The following is a 27,084-nucleotide window of genomic DNA, read 5'->3' on the forward strand; positions in this document are numbered from 1 at the left end:
AAAATTAAACTGTGTGTTATCCAGAGTTTGGAGTTTCCCTGTATCTTTGTTTATTAGGTCCATGATATTGCATTCCATAGCTTTGCATATCAGACTCATCAGGCTAATGGGGCAATAGTTCCCAGGGTCTGTAGTCGCTCATCCTGTGTGGAGAGGGATGACTGTAGCAGTGTGCCATTCATTATGGACAAAGCCTGAGGTGAGGCTGTAATTAAACAGGGCACACAGGTGAGGTGCCAGTTTACTTTGTAGTTCATGTAGAACACAACCAGGGATACTGTCAGGTCCCATAGAAGCTGTATTCTTGGCCTTAGACAGTGCTGTTTTAACCTGTGCATCAGTATTACTGGGTGCCTGGCAATCTACTGGTATTGTGATTGGTCCTTTGAGGGGGGAGAGAGGGGTAAAGTTGGCACTGAATCTGTCGGCCAGTATACTGGCAATATCTGTTGGCTCAGTATAGGAGGTACCATTGTGCAGTAGCTCAGAGCAAATCTGGGTATTGCCGTGGAGATTCTTTACATAACTATAGAAGGCCTTGTAGTTGTCTTTACTATCTGCTGCAAATCTGTTTTCATAGCTAGCTTTAGAGGATTTGATGAGGGATCTCAACTTTTTGTTGAGGCTTATAAGGGAGTTTTTCCAGTCTTGGGGCTTCACCTTATTCCGAATCAGGTTCCTCCTTCTGTTGTAGAGTTTGTTTATGGCAGGGGAACACCAGATTGGCATCCTTTTTTTTGGAGGAGAGCGTTTTGGTTCTATTGGGTATGGTGAGATCCATGCATACGTGCTCGTATAGTGCATTGGTGCATGATTCTGTGGTCACGCAACTATTCTCCATATGCATGGGTGTCATGAAGTTAGCCACCTCTGTTTTTAGAAGCCCAAAGTTAGCTTTGGAGAAGTTTTTCATGGAGGATACCTTTACGGGGGTGGTGGGAGGGATGTGGATTTCCAAAGTGATTAGTTTATGGTCTGATCTTACCGGGGAGGAGCTGACTATTGGTGTAGAGCAACAGTCGCCTTTGTTAGTAATGACCAGGTCAAGGATGTTGCTACCTCTAGTGGGGGTAAGAATGGGCTGGTCCAGGGCATTGGAATTAATGAACTCCAGGAAACATTGGGCGTGTATTGGTACATGAATAGTTTACCCAGTTAATGGAGGGGTAATTGAATTTGCCTAGTAAGAGAGTGTTAGGTTGGACCCTAATATTCTCCAGGGTGCTTATGAACATGGAGTGGGAGTCTTGGAACATGGTTGGGGACCTATAGCAGGCTACGACCTGAATCACTGTCTTACCCAATGTTAGCTGCACCTGAAGTATTTCTGATGCGTTATGTTGGGCTACCAGTCTGGAGGCATGCACATCCTTTAGGAATATGGAAACACCACTACCTTTGGAGCTTCAGTCCAAGTTCTGGGGTCAAAAGGTGTGGAATGAGTTATAGCCTGGTAGTGTAGGGGTGCTTTCTGCTGCCTTGAACCAGGTCTCTGTTACCACACAAATGTTGATGTTCTCCATTTTAAGGAGTGCTTCGAGCAAGTGCATTTTGAGATTTAGACTTCTACCACTGAGCAGCATGATCCTCAGATTGCATTTGTCTGTTGCTGTTATGGTGATAATTTGGTCTTTGGAACACCACCTAAAAAAGGCATTATAGGTGTGGCAAGAGCCTTGGCCAGTATCCAGAAGCCCAGGGGTGACAGATGCAGGCCTTCTCTGGCAAAGCATCGAGGTCTGTCAATCATGTCATCCCAGGCAGACGGATACTGGCTCCCCTTAGAATGACACCAGAAACTTAGCCAATTGTTGAAATCAATCATTTTCTTCTTGTACTGTGGTATCATTCTGGGTGGTGGTAGGTTGCTGCTCAGGGCTAGGGTCATACCCGCCTGGGCTACATAATCCGAGAGTGCCTCCATGTCTCTTTTCATGTAGCCTAGGGTGGTACGGCTCAGGTCATTCACACCCACATATACAATGATAGAGCCATATTTGTAACTGTTGTTGAGGAACCTGAGTGCATGCGTTATGTGGTGGATCCTGGCACCTGACAGGCAGCGGACTGTTACTTTTTCCTTATTCAACCTAGTGAGTGGGACATCCGTGTGCCACACTATTGAGTCATCTATGACTAGTGTGTTGGGCATGCTATTTTGCCTTAGGGGCTTTGGTTGAGTGGCACACTGTTTAGGAGCATTATGTGTCTCATGATTAGTGTTGTGTTGTGGTGGTCATGTGCATTTCTGCCTTGGAGGTTTCTGCTGCTTGGATAAATTTTTATTGAGAGCCTCCACGAAGTTGGGTGCGTGGTTTGTGTTTTTATGTGAAGGGAGTGCTGGTGTGTGTTCTGGAGTCTTATGTATTCCATGTGGTGTGGTGCAATTGTTGACCTCCTCCTCTTGACCAGCTATTCTGGTCTTGACTGAAGAGTGTGTGGCTTCCAATTTGGATATATAAGTGCATCTCTCGCAAGTCTGAGTGTTGGAAGGTAAGAGGAGAGGGTTGTCAGTGTACATGAGGCAGTTGCTACATTGCCTAAGGGTACCCAAGTTCACCAGGTTAATAGAACAAAGCACAGGGACTCTAGATATAACTATCACTGCATGAAGTCACCCGTAAGAAAGCTGTGTTTTGCAATATGTGTGTATTTTGGGTTGTTGGTCATGAAACTGAGTATTACATCTGCTGTGAAGTAAAAACAGGAATAACACCACTAAGTGACCAAAGGTTTGCTAATAAAGAGTGTTTTGCTAAACTGTAGATGTGGAGCTGTACTACAAGATATATGCATAACAATATTTGTTCTGCACTAAGATATGAACCAATAATAAGAACGGACAAGTTATATTGTGTATCTCAGGATTGTCTTGTGTTAACCATTGCATTTCAGCTATATGCATTCCTGCTGTTAGGTACACTGATGCAGGCAAGTATGAAACTGTAATAGCTGTAGACTGCAAATATACCATCTGCAACTGTATATGGGTCAGGTAGCCAACCCAGCAATCTGATGTGGTCTGTACACATCACACATATTCCCACCCACTAGGGGTTAATTGTCTACACCTGCATTCCATGTATTAATTTACAATTCACCTACTATCTCTGTCATGCATGCATCTAATGCATGTGTGCTCAAGTGTCACTGCAGTCTTGTAAAACAATCTACCTCTATTACCAGGTCATAGTTTGTTACCAGGTGAGCTCTAGGCACATGCCAGTCAAATGATATTCTGCAGTAGCTCAGTTTGATAACTGCCAAGTGTAATGTACATTTTGTCACACACAGACCAGGGTTCGAATCCAGGGACAACTACTACTAAATATTTATAGAAACAGTTATGTATTGTTAACAGATATTCTCCCCACAGGAATGACATGTAAATAAATGGCTGTAGTAGCTATTCCAATGAGTTAATATTGTCTGTGTTTATATGTACCACAGTGTTAACAGCATTGCTCAGCAAGGTGGTAAGACATAAGTAAATAAAGTCAACAAGTACAATAGTCATAAAAGTGAATGAACTAAATAAAACTGCATAATCTTGGTATGGCTGTATGTCTGGTGTGTCTGTGAGTGTCTGCTGATAGCCTAACCCCATGTCTGCCAATGCAAGCATGATAGGTAAACTCCCTGTACTGTGCACAATACATTTCTCTCAAGTGTCGCGCTGGCACGGACTGTGATCAGTTGCCAAATCCCTTGTGCACAGATTTATCATCCACTAAATTAATGTCAATAACACAGTCACACTACATCAGTCCACAGTAGAGCTTGGTAGTAATAATCCCATGTAGTTGTGTACCTGTAGGTGTTACAGCTTGGCCCATACTGCCACATGCATATAGCTTGAGAGGTATGCAGGTGCTACAGAAGCTATAGGGCATTTGTATACATAAAGTAAGGGCAGACCTGTAGAGTATATAAGAGTACTGTTGCAAACAATATAGCCTATACTGGTAGTAATGGAATGTATTTCTCTCCCCCCCCCCTTATCTGCATCATAATTTATTATTGTTATACATCGAGTATGGTTTACTTTTAACATATACTGTTCTCAAAATGTTATGTTGGGCCTTGCGTTTTATTATTGTTATGTATTACAATGGTTGCATACTAACATAGCTAATTGAATTAATTATTTTATTGGCCTTATGCCATAACTGTTACTGGCATGCTGTTACTATACTGACTGTTATCTCACTTATTGTTGTATTCCATATGCTATGCAATGTTATGTTACTGGGTTAATTGTAACATTCTGGCATGCTGTTATAATTAACTAAATGTTCTGTTCATTATTAACCTGTACACGTTGAAATACCTCAACACCATAGCTCAAATGGGTAGGCTAGTTCCTGGCGATCTGCCTACCATACCTCAGCTGGCCATCAGGTCCCAACATGTCTGGGACCCAACCTGTTGCTGCCCACTCTGCTGGTCCTGCACCACTTACAGGTGGAACGGCCTCAGGGGATGGAATCCCCCAATGGGAGCTAGTGTGGAGAGGGAGTTATCACCCAGCAACAGCTACTGGGGATGGTGTGTAGGATCATTCACTGAAGCTATGAAGATTGCCTTCACCAGACGGAGGGCAGACTGGCCAACCTGGATGGACAAGGTGGCTCCGGCACTCAGCCCCCAGCACAGCCACCTTTGGGACAGTGAAGGAGCAGTGTTGACTACCCATGGATGGGTAGCTCAGTCTCACTGCTGCTGTCTGGGGGCACATGGCTGCCCATTTCCACAACACCCTCCCCATCCAAGGTGTTTACCCCCCTCATGTGTCATACACCTCCCCTGTATGCTGTCTTGTCTGTTTGCAAATGCAACTTTTCCTACCCAACTTACCTCCCCACAATTACCTATATCCCTTCCCTCAAATCATAAAATATCACTCCATACAAAGCTCTCCTTTTCACACCTGCATCAACTGGACACACTTTAATCATTACATGAATCAATCAGCACATTTATGTTGCTCTCAGAGGCTCCAAATTCCAAATTGTCTACAACCTGCACAGCTGTTGCTGTACAAGAAACAGAGAGCTATGGTCCTTTCCTACACATGTCCTGCACATCCCTACCTGCTTTTCACAGTGTTTTTCCCCTTGCTTGCCCCCATTTCACCAATTTCTTATCACCCTTTTTTCTTTTTTTGGAATTAGCATGGGTTTAAGTGGAGCTAATTTGCACAGCATGCTGCACAAACCTGCCTTAATCACCTTCTATGTTTTTAACTCTGTTAGGCACATCTGCAAAGTAATTACCCCTGCCAAGTCTCAAGCCCGGGACCCTGTCCACTACAGCACAGTGTGCCTACTAGGCCACTCAGCTCCAAAATGAAAAAGGTGTTTCCATAACCATATCCTGATGGCCAATGACACGCTGCTTGTACAAATAATGGGAAAATTGACAGTGTACTTGGGAGTGTGATGCAGACACCAAACTAGCACACAACCAAATAAATAATAATGGATGTACATGAGGCCTAGGATATTAGGTATAGCTGACAACTGCACAGACTGTTGCAGAATATCCACAGTTGTGCAACCTACTGTTGGCACAGTTGTCACAAAACCTGTTCTGTGTGTGTTGAAGTACTGGCAAGTATGTACAGATTGAGATTACAAATTTATGGTAGACAGCTCAGTGTTACACATCATACCCAAATGAACGCACACATGCTAATGCCAATCCTGTGTAACGGACTGTATTCATGCACATATATCTTGCAAATATACCCACTACCGTATTGATTCAGTAGCTCAGTCTGGTAAATTCTTTGCATGATGTACATTTTGCACTCCACAGTTCTGGGTTTGAATTCACTGCGTAGCACTTCAATTACATGCTTGTAAATATAACAAATAATGCCTGGGTCTTGCAATTTTAATTGAAACAGGTTGCTGCTACTCCATTCACTGCTACCCATCTTAGCATGTCAAAGGCCTGTAGGTAGAAACATACTGCACAAATATGTATAGACTACCTGTATGTCACCTTGCACTCTCCAACTGGTACTGTTACATAACATATATACTTTAAGTGCATGCCTCACCTGGACTGTTATGGGTACCCTCACCCTGGCTATGCTGTAATAACAGATCTGACACTGCTCCTTCACTGACACATACAGCTATCTACCAATGTGTTCATACTGCCCAGTATGACTCCTGGGGAAAATGCAGCAGCTGCAGCCTGCAACATATGCGGCAGTATGTTCAGTTACCTGCTACAAACCTACCATACCTCACAACCACCTAGAACAAGGGATCCACATAACACCCATACATAAAGGGGTGGGGGGGCAAAGGTCAAACTGCAGGACATGTGCCACAGTCTTCCCCTACAAACATACACAGCTGATAGACTAGCAGCTACTGCAGCAGCATGCATATTCTGATGCATATAAAGTATGACGCTCACATCTGTCTTCCCCCTTATTGACCTCAACCCACATTGTTTAACACTAAACTGCTATATAATCAGAAAGTATGTTCACAATGGCCAAACATAGCATGCAAATCTGTGGACATACCACATAAATCCCAACAGTGGACAGTATGTCTACCTACCCTCTGTGATGCTGTAGTCTCCACACCTTTATAATGTCCATCTCACAGACTAGGAAATGGGCCAAGGCCTACACAAAGGCCTTAAATATAGCACTGGTGTGCTATGCCATTGGCTATTGAAAGTGCACCCCAGCTATTCTGGATGCAATTACCAAGTCTGAACCAAAGACTGGTGAACAGGCAATCACCGCTTCATGAACATTACCTACAAAAGTCAAGCAGACTGCTATGGTAAACAGGTCTGTGACTTTCTTTACAAAGACAGACTGCGATATCAGAAGCAATATTCTTCAGGATTTCTGCACAAAAAGGAGTACATCACTCTAACAGGTATGTAAAAAGAGACCACAGCTCTGTCTCTTCTGAGTCAGGCAGAAATTAGAACTGATCAATTAAGGACTCATTCATAAGATATAAGAGGTCACTTAAGGTTAATCATTTGTGAACTGAGGGGATGGAGCTAGGAACTAAATCTTCTATTTAAGGGGTAAAATAAAACACTTCAGAGCTTTACCAGAAAGGCTCATCCAGACTCTGCTACACTTTGTTGTGAAGGAAAGGTTAGTTTGCTTTTATTTGTTGTATTTTGTATTACTTTATTGCCTTTTTATATTTTGAATACTGTGGTTTGTTTTCTTTACCTTGTGTTTTACTTGCATTCTGCTTTAACTGCATATTAAAACTTGAAAAGAGACCACAGCTCTGTCTCTTCTGAGTCAGGCAGAATTTTTTTCCCACCCAGTTACAGTTGTCTTGTTAAATACCAGTCTTTCTAGTTGCCTGCCTCTTATGTTAATCTGACCATATATCTCATTTCCTGTCTGCTTTCACTGGCTTGTGTGAGTAATCACAAAATCATCATTTTTAAAATCCCTCCCCTTCAACTATTTAAATTTATTGGCCATCCTACTGTATTAGATAGTACCAGAATACAAAAGAGACCACCCCTTTCAATACATCTTGCTGTTTTAAAAATAGTAACTCTCCACTAAACCTTAACTTTTTAAAAAGGTAAAACTTAAGTTACCTACTTTCACATCTAACTTCTCTAGTGCACACTGCAGTGTGCATTTTTTTTTCATCTTACGTTTAAGCATCCCTGTGACAAGCACTTGCACTAATACCTGCTGGAAAGCACTAGGAAGCCTTAACAAGCACTCAACTCTCCTTGTTAATAAGGAGAAATTAATCGTAGGCACTAAACAACCTATAATTGCAAAGTACCTTGCTAAGATAAGGGAAAACAGCTCCTGTACTTTACAAAAAAAAAAAAGCGCCAAACCAGGCATGTCCAAGGGTCAGCTTCCGGTGATTTCTCCTGTCCACCTGGTGAATCTGGGCATACTGGGGCAATGCAGCAATTGCATCATGTACACAGACAACCCTCTACTCATACCACCCAACACTATAACCTGTGAGATATGCACTTACATAGCCAAAATGGAAGCAAAGCTCTCTCCACCCAAGATTGTGCTAGACAGTCAAGAGGAGAAGGTTAACACCCACACTACACCTCAAGCAACACATAGCCCTTCTAAACCCACACCACCAACACCCACATATAGCAACACTAAATCCACATATGCAGAGGCCCTTAACTGTAACCTGCCCAAGCAACAAGGACCTCTGAAGCTGAAATGCAAACAAACACCAATCACAACCAAAGTGTCACATAGCTCACAACACCAGTGTGCCACCCAGCAAGACAACGTATCTAACACTTTAGTCATAGGTGACTCTATAGTCTGGCACACTGATGTCCCACTCACCAGGTTGAACAAGGAGAAAATTACAGTCAGCTGCCTGTCGGGTGCCAGGATCCGCCACATAACGCATGCACTCAAGTCACTCCAGAACAAGTACAAACATGACTCTGTCATTGTCCATGTTGGAGTGAATGACTTGAGACATAACTCCCTGGACTACATGAAAAGAGACGTGGAAGAGCTTTCAGATCATGTGGCCCAGGCAGGTATGACCCTAACCCTGAGTAGCATCCTGCCTTCACCCAGAATGATACCACAATATAAGGACAAGAAGACTGACTTCAACAATTGGCTAAGCTTCTGGTGTCATTTAAAGGGATCCAGTATCTCTCTGCCTGGGACGACATGATCGACAGACAACGATGCTTTGCCAGAGATGGTCTGCACCTGTCACCCCGGGATTCAGGTTACTGTCTAAGGCTCTTGCCACCCCTATAGTGCCTTTTTTAGGCAAAGTTCAAAGGACAAAACTACCACCGTAACAAGTACAAGCATGCAAAATCTGAAGGTAATGCTACTCAATGCTAGAAGTCTAAACCTCAAAATGCACTCACTAGAGGCACTCCGAAAAATGGAGAACATCGATATCGGTGCAGTAATTGAGACCTGGTTCAAGGCTCCAGAGAGCACCCCTGCAATACCAGGCTACAACTCTTACCACATGTTTTGGCCACCAAACCAGGACCGAAACACTAAAGGTGGAGGAGTGTCAATATTCATCAAGGATATTCACACCACCAGGTTAGTTGTCCAACACAATGCGTCTGAAATTCTCCAGGTGCAACTAACACTAGGTAAGACTGCAATCCAAATTGTAACTTGCTACAGATCCCCCACCATGCCCCAAGGTTCTCACTACACCTTTCTAAACATACTGGAAAATATTAAGATAGAACCAAACACCCTAATACTTGGTGATTTTAACTACTCTGCCATTAACTGGGAAAACTACTCGTGTACCGACACCTTTGCCCAACGGTTCTTGGAATTCATAAATTCCAATGCCCTGGCTCAGCTAATCCATAGTCCCACCAGGGGCTGCAAATATCCTAGACCTGGTCATTACCAACATGGGAAATTGATGCTCCACACCTATGGTCACCCCCTCGTTAGTCATGTCTGACCATAAGCTAATCACCCTTAACATCCACATCCCACCCCCACCCCCAGTAAGAAAACCTCCATAAACAACTTCTCTAAAGCCAACTTCATGCTACTCAAGTCAAAAGTGACAAACTTCTTGACAGCCATACAGACAGGAACTGAAAGTTCAACTGCTGAATCCTACACTAAGGCACTGTATGAGCACATCCACTCATGCATGAATCGTGCCATCCCAAATAGAACCAAGATGCTCTCATCCAAAAAAAGGAAGCCAATCTGGTGGTCCCCTGCCATAAACAAACTTTACAACAAAAGGAAGAAACAGTTGCAGAAAAGAGGAAAGTACCAGGATACAAAAACTCCCTTACCAGCCTCAGTAAGAAACTGAGATCCCTCATAAAATCCTCCAAAGCTAGTTATGAAAATAAAATTGCCAAAGATTCCAAAGACAATCACAAGGCATTCTATAACTATGTCAAGAATCTAAATAGCAATGCTCAGATCTACTCTGAGCTAAAACAGAATGGCATTAAATATACTGATCCCAAGGACATTAACAATATCCTGGCAGATCGATTCAGTGCCAACTTCACCCCCCCCTCTCATCCCCTAAATGGCCCATCTCAATACCGGAAGATTGCTAAATTTTGGTAATAATGGCCACACAGGTAAAAAATGCACTCTCCAAAGCTAAGAATACAGTACCCATGGGACCAGAAGACATCCCGGGCTGTGTACTACATGAACTACAATATGAACTGGCACCTCACCTAAGTGTCATGTTTAATCATAGCCTCATCTTAGGTTTCATGCCCACCGAGTGGCGCAGAGCTACAGTTATCCCACTCCACAAGGGGGGGAATCCACCTTGGATCCCGGAAACTACTGTCCCATCAGTCTGATGAGCCTTATCTGCAAGGCCATGGAGCATATTATCATGGAACTTATAAACAAAGGCATTGGCAACCTTCAAACACTGGACCCCACTCAGTTTGGGTTCGTGAGGGGCCGATCTTGTCTCCTGAACCTGATTAACTTCTTTGAATCAGTCTCCAGAGCCACGGACAAGGGTAAGGTGGTTCACACTGCCTATCTAGACCTTGCCAAGGCCTTTGACACTATCCCCCACTCTGGAATCATAGTTAAACTTACTAAGCTGGACATTAATCCCTATGTCACCCAATGGGTTGCTAACTGGCTTACTGATAGAACCGACACTGTAAAAGTAGCTGACTCCAAATCCAGCTCCAGACAAGTGACAAGTGGAGCACCTCAGGGTTCAGTACTGGGACCTCTCTTGTTTGGCATCTACTTCTCTGAAGTACAGGCCAACACTAAGGGACTCTGGCTAACAATGTTCACAGATGACTGCAAACTGGGAGCCATTATTGAATCCCCAAATGATGTGGGTACTCTAAAAAAGGGCCTTACAGAAACAGATGCTTGGTACCAGAGCCATGGAATCAAGCTCAATGCCAAGAAATGCATAGTTATCCCCTTTGGGAAAAAAACATGTACCCGTGAATTACCACATAGGTGGCAGTACACTAAACACAGAAAGTGTGATAAGAGACTTAGGGACACAGGTGGACAGTGGTCTTACTTTCGATAACCACATCGCCACAACAGTCAGTAAATCCTTCTATGTGGCACACCTCATCACTATGGGCTTTTCATCCAGAAAAAAGAAGGTCATTGTCCCACTGTACTCATCCTTCATTAGACCCATTATAGAATACAACACCCTGTTTGGTATGTACCTCTCAAGACATTTGCAACAACTGGAAAGGCTGCAGAAATACCTCAATAAAAGAATCACAGGCCTAAAGCAGATGCTCTATGCTGACCGCCTTAAAAACTCCAGCTATACTCTGTTGCATATCGTCTACCTAGAGGTGATCACTGCTTAACATACAAGGCCATATCAAACCCAGAGCTGTTGGACATGCTACACTTAAAGAAATCCCAATCCCTCAGAGCCACACACTCCAGGGATCTAAACCTTGTCATCACAATAAACAAAACATGCTGGAGGGATAGGTTCCTGACCCAGAGACTCCCCATACTCTGCAATAGATTGTCCATACATGTCAAGCAGAGCGCCCCTTTGGCCCTCTTCAAAAGGAACCTTGACGATTGGATGGGAGAAAGGAAATTCACCCCAGGGATCACGTCAGTCGCACTACTAGACAGGGGTCCAAGGAAGTAAATAGTGTGGAAAGAAATAGCCAGGGAATTGTTATGGCTAGGCTTGTATAGGCCCTAGGGCAGATAGCCTAGTACCAACCTATGAACCTATGAATCTATAATAGAAGTCCCCATCTAATGGGATGTGGATGGGAAGTTGCAGTTATGGGGAATAGGGATTACAACAGTAGGCCTGTGTTACATATTTTTGCATGACATGTTGCTGATAGTCAGCTGTCCAGCACCTACAGGCTTCCCTGTCAGCTCTGCCTGCTGTGATGTACATCACAGCTCTGGCCCTCTGAGTACCTCCTACAATAGTTGGAGCCTGTACAAATGCTACTGGATTGTGTGTTAGACAATAGTGACAGTAAGTGTACATATTGAGCTTACAAAGTAAGGAAATGAATACAGTAACAGATATTACTGTACCCTAACTGTTTTCTGAGACTTCTTGGGTATAACAGCCAGATTCCACACAGTCTGAAAACAACCATTATGTATTGTCCAACTGTTTGCCAGACATCCACATTTTTCAGGCAGAGGCTCTACATATATAGGCACATGTACACATTCCACAAACACCTGTGCACTGCAGAAGTTGGACACCTACAGGGAAGATACCCTACAGCACGTTTGCAGTGTTGTCTGCCATTGCATCACATGGATGTTGCTGGACTGTCCCCATATACTTGTAGTAAAATACACCTATTTGCAGACAGTGGCTGTATGATATGGTACTGGGACATCACCCATGGGGGACACACCACAGTAGATGGCATTGATGGGAGTGGACATGTAACAATACACTGCATCACAGCACACAGGACCATACCAGTATTCATAGGATCATAGGATCATAGGAGGTTACTAGCCTATTGGCCCTGAGGCCCTTATAAGCCTAGCTAAGAGTTTAGCCCATGTTTATACAAGTCAGCACCTGATACCCCAATCCAACAAGGACACGGGTGGCATCCCAAGGGTGTATTTCCTGTTTCCCATTCAGTTATCCAGGTTGAGCTTTAAAAGGGGTAAAGAGGTACTCTGCTTGATGTGGAGAGGGAGTCTATTCCACAGATGGGGAGTTTCTGGGCCACAAATCTGTCCTACTAACAAGTCCTTTTGATGTCACAGACCAGGTTGAGGGCATGTGTGTGGGTTACTTGAGTGGAGCTTGACTTGCGGATATTCAGCAGTCCCCTCAAGGCTGGGTCCATGATCACCTTGTATGCCAGACAGAGGTCACATCTGAGCAGTCTGTATGAAACTGAGTAGAGTGATAGGGTTTTTACCCTCTCTGTGTATGGTAGATTTTGAGGGCCTGGATTCTCCTGGTGAGGAACCTCTGGGATCTCTCCAGCTGCTGCATGTGCATTGTGAGGTACATGCCGAAAGGGGAATTGTAATATAATAATAATAAGGGAAGAATACAGGGATGTTATGACCACCCTGTCCCTGAATGAGATTCCCTTACTGATGAGGTGGGCCATGTAGAAGACTTTCCATAAAAACAGAAGCAACATGGTGGTCAAAAGTCAGGTTGCTATCAACCTGTGTGCCTAAATCCATCACAACTGATTGTGGGCTTAGGATGTTGTTATTAATGTGATAATTTGTGGGGACATTACTCTCCCCAAAGGGGATGATGATGCATTTTGTGGTATGCAACTTGAGGCCATGTATCTGGCATCAGTCATTTGTCTGAGTGAGACCTTCTTGGAGGATGTCCACATCACTAGGGGATGTGGTGACAGCACCCAGTAATGCAGTCATCTGCAAACTTCATCAGCCATAGCCCACTGGTTTTGCCCTGCACCTCATAAACATATATCCAAAATAACAAAGGCCCTAAGACAGACCCCCGGGGTACACAGCTTATTATGGGTCTACTGCTTGAGGTGACTTCCCCTATTATGACTAGGTGGGTTCTATCAGTGTGCCAGTTTGCTACCCATCTGATGACATATTTATTGCTGCCTAGTTGAGTGAGTTTTATCTGTTATGGCCTAGTGGGGAATAGTGTTGAATGCTTTGGCCAGGTCAAGGTTGGTGGTTTGCACTGTCCTCCCCTCTCCCATGGCTTTGGTGACTGTCTCAAAGAAGTCAACCAAATTTAACAGACATGATCTCCCCTTGACAAAGCCAAACAGTGTAGGATCAAGTGTTTAGAGGTTGCCAATGTCCTTGTTAATGAGTTCCATCATAATCGGTTCCATGGCCTTGCAGATCAGGCTAGTTAGGTTGATGGGTCTATAATTTTCCAGATCAGTGGACATTCCACCTTTGTGCACAGGGATAACAACAGTTGTCCTCCACTCAGCTGAGGCAAAGCCAGTACTCAGCCTTTGGCTGAATAGGATACCTAATGGTGCTGCAAGTTCCTGCCTGAGTTCATGTAGGATACAGCATGGGATGTTATAGGGTCCCATGGAGGCTGAATGTTTTGCCTTTGAGAGAGCAGTGATGATGTGTTCCCTACATATAAGGGGAAGGGGGCAGATACTGGGGATGTCCTGATCTACTGATAGGGGGAAAAAGGCTGATGTTCTCACTGAATCTGTCAGCCAGCAGGTTTTCTATATATATGACATTTGTATATGTGGTGTCCTTGACCACCAGTTCTGAGCAGATCTGGTTGCTTCCTTTGAGGTTGCGGACATATGTGAAGAAGGACTTATGATTGTCTGTAGTAGATGTCACATTTTGAACTCGAAGTCTGCTTTGGAGGATTTCAGTAGTGCTCTCATTTGCTTGTTCAGGCTAAGGAGACATTACCTCCAAGTGGACACCTGCTCCTTCTTGGTCTTGGAGAGCAATTTTTCCCTCTTGTTAAAGAGTTTATTTATTACAGATGTCCATCAGACAGGTTTACTTATCCTTGCAGAGGATGATGTAGTCCTGTTGGGTATTCCTGATACCATGCATCTATGTATATGCTCGTATAGTGCTTTGGTGTAATTCTGTGTATTGGTGTCAGTTCCTACAAAAGGGGGGGGGGCGAGCTGTGAAGCTGTTTATACCATCCTTCAGGAGGCTGTAATCAACTTTGGAGACATGTTTATTTCTGACCCTAGCTAGATAGGTATTATGGGAGATGGTGACTTTGAAAGTGACTGCTTTATGGTCGGATCTTACCAGGGAGAATGATACTACAGGGATGTTGTAGTGGTTACCCATGCTGTTTAATACCATGTCCAAGATATTTTCACCTCTTGTGGGGGTATCATGCAGCTGTTCAATGGAGTTTGCATTGACAACATTGATGAATCTCTTGGCATTTTTGTTCTCACATGAATAGTTCTTCCAATCTATGTTTGGGTAGTTAAAGTCACCCAGAATCAGGGTAAACAGTTGTATTCTGATAGAGTCGAACATATAGGCAGAATGGGCAGCTTGAGTCAGATTTGGGGGCCAGTAGCTAGCTATGATTGTCAATGGTTAATTGCACCTTGAGTGTCTCCTGTGCATGATACTGTCTGACTGGCCTGGAAGTGTGTATGTCTTTGATATATACTGAAACTGTACATCCTTTGGCTATACTGCCCACATTTTGAGGTCTGATTGTATGTTAGGATGGGTAACCAGGTAATGTTGGGGTGCTCTCCACACCTGCGAACCAGGTTTCTGTGACTGCACAGATGTCACCATTTTCCAGGGTTAAGAATGCTTGCAATGAGTGCAGTTTCATGTTTAGACTCCTAGTATTCAGCAGCATGACTTTTAACATGTTTTGTTGACATTTATATGTTGGTAGTTTTAACCTCATCATTTTCCCTAAAAAAGGCACTATGGGGAGGCATGAACCTTTGCCAGAAGCCTGAAGTCCAGGTGAGACAGATGCAGGCCATATCTTGCAAAGCATCACAGTCTGTCGATCATATCTTCCCAGGCTGTCAGGTACTGGATCCCCCTTGGAATGGCATCAGAAACTAAGGCAATTGTTAAAGTCAGTCATTTCCTGTTAGTATGGAGGCATCATATTGGGTGATGGCAGAATGCTGCTTAAGGCTAGGGACATACCTGCCTGTGACATATAATCAGAGAACTCAGTCATGTCTCTCTTCATATAGTCCAGGGAGGTGCATCTCATGTCATTCACGCCAACATGGACTATGACAGAGTCATAACAGTACTTGTTGTTAAGAGACATCAGTGTGCATGTGATATGGCAGATTCTGGCACCTGACAGACAACTAACTGTGACTTTCTCCTTATCCAGCATGGTGAAAGGCACATCTGTGTGTCTCACAATGGAGTCGCCTATGACTGATATGTTGGGTTTATGGTTAAGCCTTATTAGCTGTGAGACACAGGTGTGTGGACTATGCATGGTATGTGGTGTGGAGGGCTGTGGAGATCACGTGTGTTTTTGCCTCGGAGGTCACCTTTGTTTGGGTATGTTTATGCTGAGGACCCCCACATATGTGGGTGTGTATTGTGTAGGTGTGGTTGGTATTTGAGGTGTAGTGAATGTGCTGATATCCTTTTCAGTGCCAGATGTACTGGCTTGAGAGGGAGAGAGCATGGAATCTAGGTTCCTAAAGTACTTGCATCTCTCACAAATTGTGTTCCTAGGTGGTGGTAATAGGTAGTTGTCCATGTACATGAGGCAGTTGCTACACTGTGTCAGGATGCCTATATCAATAAGACTGGTAGGTGAAACTGTAGGACATTGTCCATCCATATTTGTCAGAATCTGAGGGAGAAAGGCCAGGGAGACCTAAGCAGTGGGCCACAAGCCCAAGTGCTTAAACCAGAAGTAAGAGGCTTACAATAACACTTACAATTTAGACAGGCTATAAACAAGCAGTAGTGAATGCAACAGAAAAGAAGCAGTTGAACACTTTAGAGAACAAGCAGCAAGTAGAAGAAAAAAAACAAGATGAGCAGGAAAATGCAAGATGTATTGCCACTATGTTGCTGATAGCCCCATACATAGTGTGTTGATAGATGGCGGGGTATTATGTGATAGTTAGTGGAGGATATTGCTGGCCAATTTGGATGAGCTGGGTGTGTACATGTACGTGGTCCTATAATGTGTTCCCCTCTTCTTGTCTTTCAGAAACTATGAACAGACAGAGGCACCCACCTTTTTCTGCTGCTGAAAACAATGTGATCATGGATGGTTTCAGACTCCATCACAACATCCTGCTTTCTAGGAGTTGCCAGAATGGGGAGCAACATGCTGCACTGTGAGCTGACCTCATCACATCAGTAAACCAAGTAGGGCTACAGGAAAGAAGCTACAAGCAGGTCCAACACTGGATAACAGATATGATAAATGCTGCATGGCAAAGGGCCTCTGCTGTGGCCAGGAACTGTGATGCAACCAGTGGAGGGCCTGCAGCAGAGCAACCACTCTCGGTCACAGAGGAGTTCTTGGCAAGCCTTGCATCAACCACCAGCTCCCAAGCATCCATCACCCCATACATCATGGAGGTGGGTGGCACAGCTTCCACAGCAAAGGAGGATCCAGGTAAGCCTCCTGTGTTCATCACTGTAATACTGTAGCAGTCATTGTGGCAGCCTCTGCATACCAGCACACATATATCAGGTTAATCTGCATTTTTGGAGGGGGGTTGTTTGTAAAGCACACTTGTGCACACATACTCAGGATGTCAGCAATGTGGGCAGTATCAGAGTTCCTACAGTACATGTTGATATACACACATATTACCTTGTAACCATGCCATGTTTGGGTTTGCTGACAATACTGCTCCCTCACATTTCCATAGGTACATCTGGTGTGGCCAGAGTCCAACATCCTGTAGCTGGTGAATGTGAAACTGCTTTGGTATGGCTCACATATACCCTAAGAATGTTAAGGGCAGCCCGTTTGCCATAGACACAACTATTATGCTTAGCTAGAGTGCAATACTTGTATGTTCGGTTTTGGAGGGGTTCACTGCTGTGCACTGAATCGGTAATCACAGTAGTGTATTTGCAGCAGCTATAACATATTTGCACTTATTTTTCTGATGGTCTATGCAGTCTGCTGTACAAGGGGGAATATTATGGTGAAGACGGATGCAGTGTGTTATAGGTGTAGGTCCATCACATACACTGATATATCACTTATCTCACAGGTGTATATTACTGGCAACATTAGCCAGACATAGCTGCAGAGCATGTTATTAAGGGCCTGTCTTGTCTATGTATGTTGTAGTCTGCTTGTGTGCTGTGCATGGGATCAGAAATAAGACATGGTAATGTATAATGCAGTTGTGGCACCTCACCTGTATGTGTGTGCATGACTCAGCAGACATAATAGTGCAAGTGTTAATGTAGGCATGTTGTCTTCCTCTTCACAGTTGACCATGGGGGTTGAAGTATTTCCCCCTCATAACCTGATGTGTCTCATTGGACTCTAATGATGATGGTGGCCATAGCGAGGCACAGGTGAGGTTGTTAGTGGCTGAATCTGTCCCATGAGTTGACATTCCACTTCCTCCCCAAATGTCCCCACACACAGTCAGTAAGTCCCCACATATCCAGTCATCTGCAGCCACAGATATTGGACAGTCAGAGTTTGGCAGCATTGAACAGGAGACTGTGGCAACTATGGTATCAGTGGCTGTAGACACTAGCCATAGCCAGACAACTGGCGAGGTCCCACACAGGCAGATTGACAGGGATGCTCAAAGGAAGACTTCTGCCCATCCACCACCTGTCACTGGTGTCACATCACGAGTCACTCAATGCATGTTTCAGTCCATCGTGGAGGCACAGTCATATTCCAAAAGCAACACCACACAGCTCCTCAGGATAATGGATGCATCACTGCCTAGCATCCATGACTCCATCCACAGCATTGTTGACACCATGCATCACTTCACTGATGTCGTGGACAAACAGTGGAGTAAGACATTGCCAGTCCTTGACAGCTCATTGTCTTTGCTAGAACATGTGGTGGGAGTAGAGTATTGGACACGTGGCTGTAGATCAGCAACAACATCTGCTGAGAGTCCACATGGCCATGCACACTCACGGTCCTGTAGTGGCAGTACCTCCAGCACTACAGAAAGGAGGGTGCTGTCCACACCCTGACATCGTAGGCCATGAGCACATAGTCCTGGACAGTCCCGTGAGGGGCACCATCAGTGACTAGTACTACATCTGATCCTTGGCATGGTGGTGCCAGTGGCACTCCTGGCAGATCCAGTTCCCCTGTTCATGGCCATAGACAGTGAAATGTCCAGTCTGCCATGTACTAAATAAAGTACATTACATTGTTTACTGTGGTTCTGTTATGCCATGACAGGAGCTGTCTGCTAGCATGTGTCATGAGTACACATTAACGTGTTGGTTCCTTTGTTGTATGATGTTAGATTGGCGGAGGTGTCACAGACTGACAGGTGCTTCTCAGAACTTTGTATGTTTCTGTTGCAGGAGTCTGAGTGACTATGCTGTGTAGACTTGGTGGCAATACAGTGGCTCAGGATGGCATGGTAGCAAAGCAGACATATGACATCAGCAAGGTAAGGCTTTCTATATGCATGGTTACCTAGGTAAGACTGTGTATAGCAGCATGTCAGTGGCAATGGGGCAGACAGCATAACCCTGCATGCATACCCCATTACAAGTCATGTCACCCTTGATACGCATCACCTGAGTGCTGTGTACCTACAAATGTAGGTGGGGGCAGATAGCATTTATGCCTAGGTAGATGTGGGCTATTTAGGGGAAGCAGGTACTCACAGGGCCTTAAAATGTTTAACCATTGCACACACATAGGCAAGACTGACACATTGCTACATCAGGGTATATTTGCATGCACACACACACACACACACACACACACACACACACACACACAGTGGGCCTTTTTTCTAATTAGAACCCCTACTTAGCTAGTTGTAGATACTATCATACTATGTACTAATCGCATGTGCTATGGTGGTTATGTATTATGGTAGTGTCTGCCAGTGCTGTTAAGGTGGATGACATCAGCAGGGCCTGTAAAGGAGGCTAATGGGGGATGGATAGGGTCTGAAAATTTATAACCATTGCATACAGATAGGGGAGACAGACTCATTGCTGCAAGAGGGTATATTTACACACACTCACAGAGTTGCCCTTATTGAGAGTAGAACCCCTACCTACCTCATTATATACAGTATAATACTCCATACTTATCGCATGTGCCACACAGCTTATCTATTTTAAGAGTGTCAGCCAGTTCTGTTAAGGTGAATTACATCAGCAAGCCTTGTAAAGGAGACCAATGGGGAGGTTAACAAGTTAACACAGGGCCTTAAAATGTTAAACCATGGCACCCAGATAGGGAAGAGAGGCACATAGCTGCAGGGGATATATTTGCACACACATACACACACACACACACACACACACACACACACACACACACACACACACACACACACACACACACACACACACACACATACACTGACTGCTTTTACTGAGGGTAGAACTCATACCTACCTAGTTATCTATACTACAACACTATGTACTTATCACATGCACCAGACAGCTTATCCCTTTCTAGATTGTCTGCCAGTGCTAAGGTGAATTACATCAGCAGGTCTTGTAAAGGAGGGAAATGTTTAAAATGTGTAACCATTACACAGAGATAGGTGAGACAGACACACTAGTGCAATGGTGCATATTTCTACACACACACACACACACACACACACACACACACACACACACACACACACACACACACACACACACACACACACACAACGTGCACACACACACACACACACACACGTGCACACACACATACACACACACACACACACACACACACACACACACACACACACACACACACACACACACACACATTTGCCTGTTGTAAGATTAAAACCGCTTCTTGTCTAGGTAGTATATGCTAGAGAGCTATGAACATATTGTATGTGCCACAGAGCTTACCTGTTTTGAGATTGTTAGCCATTGCTATTAAGGTGGATGACATCAGAAAGCCCTGAAAAGGAAGACAATGGGGAGGCTGGCAGGTAGGTATAGGGTCTTAAAATGTATGACCATTGCACAGAGATAGACTAGAAAATCACACTGCTGCAAGGAGATCCATTTATACACACAGAGTTGCTTGTTGTGAGATTAGAACCGTTACCTATCTAGTAGCACACACTAGACCACTATGTAGTTATTGCATGTGCTACGTAGTTTATCTGCTATTAGAATGTCAGCCAATGCTGTTAAGGTGGATGACATCAGAAGGTGCTGACAGGGTGAACAATGTGCAGGAGTACACTACTCACAGGGCCATAAAATGATTCATCATGGCACAGACAAATACCAGATGGCCATGTCCATACTGCTGTTAGGTAAATATCTGCACATACTCACAAGGTGGGTGAAATGAGATAAGAACCCCTATCTACCGACTATTACACACTATAGCTCACAGTACATATTGCATGCACCACTGGTTAAATCTACTGTACACATGGCTGCAGCCACAGTACTTGTAGACTGTGCAAAGTGGCCTTATTACACAGCATGTGTATCCTGCAGAGTGAACCTGCTTTATGCTGTTTGTGTATCTAGTGTCCTAGCAGTGGGGTATGTGTTAATACCCCTGCTATGTGTGTATAGGTACTAGTTGCACCATGTCTGCCCAGTTGCAGTTTGCTAGGTGGACAATTGGCCATGCTAGGTGGACAAATGGCCATTGGCAATATGGCCTAACCAAGTCCTGCATTGACGCCATTGTACATTATACAACCTGCTCACCTTTGTCTATCTACAGGGTGACATTCCAAAGGCAGAGGGATCTGTGTTTGGGAGGTTCTGCCATTATGCGGCCTTGGTCTGTTACCAACTAACAACTGCTGTATATGTAGGTGCAGATAACCCCAGTATCCTGCATGTATGTGTGGACATTCAAACATATATGATAGATTGGGTAATTATGTGTGAAGGGGATAGGGAGAAAAAGATGCATATGCATAATTACCTGTATGCACACACATATTTTCATATATCAATTCCCCAGGCAAATGAGGCATTGGACATGGGCTCAAGTTAGCTAGGTATAGAAGCATGCCCAGTGTGACTGTCAGTACTTATAAGGTGACACCAGGCCAGACCTGACTGTACTCCAGTCCAGGATTTTGTGTGCTGCAGCCAGTTGGCTGCTGCACCTGATTCAATAGTCACCTCCTTGATATTTTGTTCAAGGCATTCCCTGGCTGTGTGCTGAACATAATATATGTCTTATACCTATCAAGTCTGACAATTGTAATAAAATGTATGGAGTTTTGCAAATGTATGTTGCATTGTACATATCATTGTTGATTTCTGGTACATTATGACATTAGGACATGCTGACAGACATTTGAGTTACTGACTCCATATACATCAGTAAACCAATGCTAATGCACAGCCTGTTATTCTCTGCATTTTATACATTTGTCTGGCCAGCAGTTAATCCTTCCCCTTGTATTTGGGCCTTTATCCTACCACTGTTCATGGCTTTGTGCAGATTTCCTGCTGCAACTGGTTGTGGTTATGATGAGACTGGAGTACATGCTCTAACAGCAGACACAGGGTGACAGTCTACATACCTCTAACTATACATGTTTATGCAGGATGTCCAGCATTCTGCTCCATATGTCTGCTCTGTTCCTTATACAGTTGTGGTTTCCCTGTAATATACTAATACATGGAGCTCACAGAAAAGTACTGACACAGTTAATGATGGCCTTTACATCCTGTTGCTAATTTGACCTGATGCAACCTGCTGTTATACAAGCCACATACTAGGTTACTCAGAGCATATGTATAATGTCTGCTTGGCCCTCTGTCGCCCATTGTCTCTGCCTTTGTCCATCTTTCTGGCATGAGCAGATTGAGGCATACTGACAGTCTGAGGACTCCTACTATAGGAGTACCTCACATGCAAAAGTTGTAGGTGCAGCCAGCTTCGACCCATCAACACCATTAACCATACTAATGTAATTAGCCCAGAGAGCCACCAGAAAGTAAGGTTTAATTCCACACACTATCAACCATAGACAGACAGACATACACTGTGTGAGCCCTACTGTGACCCCTGCATTTTGTGTAAAATAGACATTTGGGCAGGTTATTTGAGACTGCCCTGGGATTGTGTGATCTGCAGATATATCCTTACAAACATATAACTGAACTGTTACTACAGTTGCATGGGAACACTGGTATGTTGGGGGTAGTTGACTCTGGTGTTGACAGTGTTATGTCTGTCCTATGACCCCACTATTTTGCACTCCCCTTACATACTGCAGTGGGTTTTCCAGCCATGTGACCCCATGCTTATTATGGGATACCCAGTATTGGACAGAGTACCTGTTGTCCCAAAAAGCTGTTAGTTTTCTGCAAGTAGCCCAACAATCCACTCTATTCCCTTACATACATGCAGCAGGTCCATACATATGCTACCATAGTCTAGTACGCTGTACATTTGTACTAAAGTAAAGTGACTTACCTTGTAGATGCCGCAGTTGTGAGACCTATGTTTCAGGGCTGACTCTAGCTGATGCACACAGTACACAGCCAATACATGGTAAGGTAGAGGTTGTGTGGTGTTGCTGGCATCCTTTTGACTATGTATGTAAGTCAGAGTAAGGTGTCAGTCCCTAGGACCCTAGGTTGTCAGTGCATGTGCTATGCATTGCCTCTTTGCCAAGGCCAGGGCATACTGGGCATGCCTACATCTGTCTACAGGGACAGGCTCAGTGGGCTCCTCCTCTGAGTTGCCATGTGCCTGTGGGTGTGGGGACCTAGGCTGTGGTGGGGGGCTTTGTGTCCCTTCCCTGTGATGGTCCTGATGCAGGTGTTTCCACAGGATCATATTGTGTAGCATGGCACATACTGTGAACATAGGTTCATAGGTTCATAGGTACTTACTAGGCTACTGATCCCAGAGCCTATATAAGCCTAGCTAAAAAGGTACCCTGGCTTTTGCCACCCAAGAAAATTATTTCCTGTGCCCCTGTCAAGCAGAGCCACAGAAGTAATCCCCAGGGTGAATTTCATATCTCCCATCCAATCATCAAGATTTTTCTTGAAGAGTGCTAATGAGGAGCTTTGTTTGATATAGATAGGTAGTTTGTTCCAGAGTATGGGAAGTCTCTGGAACAGGAATATATCCCTCCAGCATGTACTGTTTATTGTGGTGACAAGGTTTAGGTCCCTAGAGCATGTAGCTCAAAGGGATTGGGATTTCTTTAAGTGGAGCATGTCCAACAGCTCTGGGTTTGACATAGCTATGAATGTTAAGCAGAGATCACCTCTGTGTAGGTAATATGTGATGGAGTAAAGCTGGAGTTTTTGAGACGGTCTGCGTAGGGCATCTGTTTGAGGCCAGTAATCCTCTTTGTGAGATATTTCTGTGGCCTTTCCAGTTGTTGTAGATGTCTTGTGAGGTACATACCAAAAGGGGTGCTGTATTCTATAATGGGTCTAATGAGTGACGAGTAGAGGGGAACAATGACCTCTTTTTTCTGGATGAGAAACCTTTTGTGATGAGGTGTGCCATGCAGAAGGATTTCCTGACTACTGTGGCAATGTGATTATCAAAGGAGAGACTACTGTCCACCTGTGTCCCAAGGTCTCTTATCACACTTTCAGTGTTAAGTAGACTACCACCTATGTGCTAGTTTATGGGTACAGAGTTTTTACCAAAAGGGATGACAATGCACTTTTTGGCATTGAGCTTGAGGCCATGGCTTTGACACCAGGCATCTATCTCAGTGAGGCCCTTTTGTAGGATGTCACCATCGTTAGGAGTTTTAATTATGGCTCCTAGTTTGCAGTCATCTGCAAACTTCATTAGCCAAAAACCTTCTGTATTAGCCTGTACTTCAGAGAAGTAGATACCAAACAGGAGAGGACCCAGGACTGTACCTTGTGGTACTCCACTTGTCACTTGTCTGTAGTCGGATTTGGAGTCTGCTACATTCACAGTGTGGGTTCTGTCAGTGAGCCAGTTTGCAGCCCATCTTGTGACATAGGGATGTATACCTAGTTTATTGAGTTTATCTATAATTCCAGAGTGGGGGATGGTGTTGAAAGCCTTGGCGAGGTCTAGATAGGCTGTGTGAATCACCTTACCCTCATCTATGGCTTTGGTGACGGCTTCAAAGAAGTCTATTGGGTTTAGAAGATATGATCTGCCTTTTACAAACCCGAACTGGGTGGGGTCCAGAGTTTTGAAATTACCAGTGTCATTGTTTATAAGTTCCATGATGATACATTCCATAGCCTTGCAGACCAGGCTCATCAGGCTAATGGAGCGGTAGTTCCCCGGGTCTGTGGTGGCTCCCCCTTTGTGGAGTGGGATAACTGCCTCTGTGCACCATTCAGTGGGCACAAAGCCTGAAATAGGCTATGATTGAACATGGTACTTAGGTGGGGTGCCAGTTCGTTCTGTAGTTCATGTAGAATGCAGCCTGGGATGTTGTCAGGTCTCATGGATGCTGTGTTCTTGGATTTGGAGAGTGTGGTTTTTACCTGTGCAGCTGTGATTACAAGAACTTTGCATTTTTCCAGTATAGAGATGGGCCATTTAGCGGGTGAGACGGAGGTAAATTTAGCACTGAACTTATCTGCCAGGATGTTGGCAATATCAGTTGCCAACATCCTGGCAAATAGGTTCAGTGCCAGGATCTTGGCAATATCAGTTGGTTCTGTATATTTAGAGCCATTGTGCTATAACTCAGAGCAGATCTGTGTGTTGCCATTGAGATTCTTGACATAGCTATAGAATGCTTTGTGCTTGTCTTTAGAATCAGTGGTGATTTTGTTTTTGTAACTAGTTTTGGAGGATTTTATGAGGGATCTCAGCTTCTTACTGAGGCTGACCAGGGAGTTCCTCCAATCATGGGATTTTACTCTTTTTTGCAACAGTTTCTTTCTTCTGTTGTAGACTTTTATTTATGAAAGGGGACCACCAGATTGGCTTCCTTTTTTGGAGGCTAGCATCTGGGTTATGTTAGGGATTCCATGATCCATGCTCTCATGTAAGTGCTTATAAAGTGCATTTGTGTAGGATTCAGCAGTTGTATCTCTATTGTCCATCTGCATGGGTGTCGTGAAGTTTGCCACTTCTGTCTTAAGAAAAGTGAAGTTGGCTTTGGAGAAATTTTTTATGGTGGTTTCCCTAATGTGGGTTGGGGTGGGATGTGGATGTGTAGGGTGATTAGCTTGTGGTCGGATCTGACCAATGAGGAATTGACCTCTGGTGTTGAACACTGGTTGCCCATGTTGGTAATGACTAGGCCTAGGATATTGCTGCCCCTGGTGGGGGTGTGGATAAGTTGATTCAAGGCATTGGAATTTATGAATTCCAGTAATCATTGAGCAAAAGATTTAGTACATGAGTAGTTTTCCCAGTTATTGGTGGGGTAGTTGAAATCACCCATTATTAGAGTGTTAGGTTGTACCCTAATATTTTCCAATGTATCAAGAAATGAGGAGTGGGAATCCTGGGGCATGGTGGGGGATCTGTATCAGGCTACAATTTGGATTGCGGTCTTTGCACATGTTGCTGGAGAAGACTGAAGGGCTGCACCTGATATATCAAGGCACCAGAACCATGACTTGAGCAGCCCAAACACATGTTCTATGATGTTCCTAGTTTGTGTATGTGGCTCTTTATGGTTTTTTTCAGTATGTGTATGTGCATTTCTGATGGTTGTCATCATCCATGGTTCCACTGCATAGCCAGTATGCCCCAGTAGATGGCCATAGAGGATATCCCCTATAGCAAACATCTGGTACAGCTGTGATGTGTGTCAAATATGGGAGTCATCATAGCTGCCAGGGATGCTGGCAAATACACTCATGATAATGCCCTGAGCATTGCACACAATCTGGCAGCTGATGGAGTGATACCCCTTGCAGTTGACGTGGACTCTACCCTCCTCACCTCGTGGTGCTTTGATGTGTACATGTGTGCAGTCTATGGCACCCAGCTCCTCAGGGTAGTGTGCTACATGAAAGAAGAGATGCATACTGCTGGCCCTCTCCTCAGGGATACTGGGTAAATAAATGTGCTCACTGGCATGTGTTTACATGGCATCCAGGAACTGGTGGAGTACCCTGGATGCAGATGCGTGTGAGACCCCCCCCCCATTATGTCCCCAGATGGTCTTTGAAAAGTACCTGTAGCTAATATTCTAAGGTCTACACATACCTTTGATTCTACTGGGATGGGTTCCTCTCTGTTGGCTATGGGTCTGAGTTGTGGGCGGCAAAGCTCAGTGAGTTCTTGTAGTATGTCCCTGTCCACCTTGAAGAGCTCTACAATCTCCAGCTCATGTAGCCTGTGGAAGGTTATCCTGGGCCTAAACACTCTTCTTCTGCTCAGTCTAGGCCTATTGTCAGCAACACCATCAGCAGTGCCCTCAGCCTGTAGCGCATACAGATGTAGCAGAGCAGCAGCAGCCCCTAACATTCAGTCAGTT

At 44.3% G+C, this 27,084-nt stretch overlaps 1 protein-coding gene across 1 annotated transcript in view; it reads left to right on the plus strand.

Moving 5' to 3' along the window:
- LOC122803790 (beta-1,4 N-acetylgalactosaminyltransferase 2-like) overlaps positions 1-27,084 on the plus strand; it is a 493,524-nt gene that overhangs the window by 273,320 nt on the left and 193,120 nt on the right. The window lies entirely within an intron of this gene.

The sequence above is a fragment of the Protopterus annectens genome, chromosome 6.part0 (genome assembly GCF_019279795.1).
Source record: "Protopterus annectens isolate FY-2018-M chromosome 6.part0, PAN1.0, whole genome shotgun sequence".
Classification (NCBI taxonomy): Eukaryota; Metazoa; Chordata; order Ceratodontiformes; family Protopteridae; genus Protopterus; species Protopterus annectens.